The sequence below is a fragment of the Vidua macroura genome, chromosome Z, assembly GCF_024509145.1.
Source record: "Vidua macroura isolate BioBank_ID:100142 chromosome Z, ASM2450914v1, whole genome shotgun sequence".
NCBI lineage: Eukaryota > Metazoa > Chordata > Aves > Passeriformes > Viduidae > Vidua > Vidua macroura.
In genome coordinates this window covers 32,517,265-32,518,746 of record NC_071611.1, presented here as the reverse complement: position 1 = coordinate 32,518,746, position 1,482 = coordinate 32,517,265, and positions in this window count along the sequence as shown.

Genomic DNA, 1,482 nt, shown 5'->3' with positions numbered 1-1,482 from the left:
AGTCAGATTTCACCCAGTTACATGGATGAATCCAGTTAGAGATATTAGAACAGTGTTTTTGATCTGATTTAGCCTAATAATTTTAATTATTAGTATTTAATTAATTACCAGTAATTTTAACAGCTGATCTCTGTCAAAACTTGCCTAGATATTTTTGTGCAGTGCTGCTTTTTGCTATGTGAACTTCCTTTGCACTAATAAACACCAGGACCTGGGGCGAAGGAGTGCAATGCCTCATGCCATAGGTAACAAATGTGTTCAAAGGGTTAAGAGGCGACCTGATGGTTTTCACTGTTTCCCTTTGTTTTTAAGCACTGCTAGCCACCTTTACCTGCCTGTACTAGTCTGTAATGCCGCATGTATGTCCAGACATACACCAGTGCTGGGCTACTTTTCCCTCACAAAAAATTGGGGACATGCATTGTCTCTTTAGCTTTCAATTGAAGCATTTTGAGGAGAAAAATGGACAATGAAGTGGAAGTGTGTCAACTTCATGCTAGCTGTAGGAAGAGTGAGAAGTCTGAGTGTATGTGTGAGAATTTAAAAAAAATTGGAAAAAACCTTGTGGTGCACCTAGATTTCAAAGTAATCTCTTCTGGTTAGGCTGACTCATGACTAAGCAAAAAGGGCTCACCCTTTGTACTGGCAGGATAGCTTTTGGATCTGTGAGTTTAACTAGACCAGCCTCGTGACAAAGCTGAACACTCATCTTTAGTCCTTGATTAACTTGGCCAGCAAAGTAGAAAGAATTGAGGTTAGAGACAACCTCTCTGGAGACGGCACCATCCTAGACAGGCCTATGCTCCCTGTAGAATAGCACTGCTCCCTTTCTTTGTTAATCTGTTCTTACTGGAGCAGTAGTAAAATCTCAACTCAACCGCCGTTACACTGGGCAGAAAGACAACTACTCGGTGCTTCTTGTAGCTGTATTTCACCATTCCTGAGGACCCAGTATTGTATGGATACAGCATTAATAACTTGACCCTGTCTTTCTGAGGAACCAGCATCCTATACCACCCATCTGTGGCGAGAATCAAAGAGTAGGGACTGAGAGGAAGACCCAGGAGGGAGAGCTGTAGGCAACAACTGCATCACACCAACTTCCATTCAAGTCACACAGTCATGAAACAGGTCTGCATCTGTTTTTGGGAGGGTCATCACAATGAAATAATCCAGGATCAAGGATACTGACCTTTCTGGATGTGAAAGTTGACACCTTAACCCAACATGGTTTTTACATTGCCCAAGAAAGTAGTTCATCCTCTTGCTTATTGTCTTAAGTAAAGGGGCTGGGCAGTGAAGGTGCCCATCACTGATGAAGGCTTGGGGTTGTGCTCTGCAGTGCTTGGGGCCCAAAACAGTCCTGCTGTACCAGTGAGTAACACAAATAAACATGAGATAAGGGTGATGAAGAGCACAGAGGAGAAAACATACTGAAGTAAGGCTCTGCTGTTTGAAGGTTAGGCAATATTTTAGCCTCTG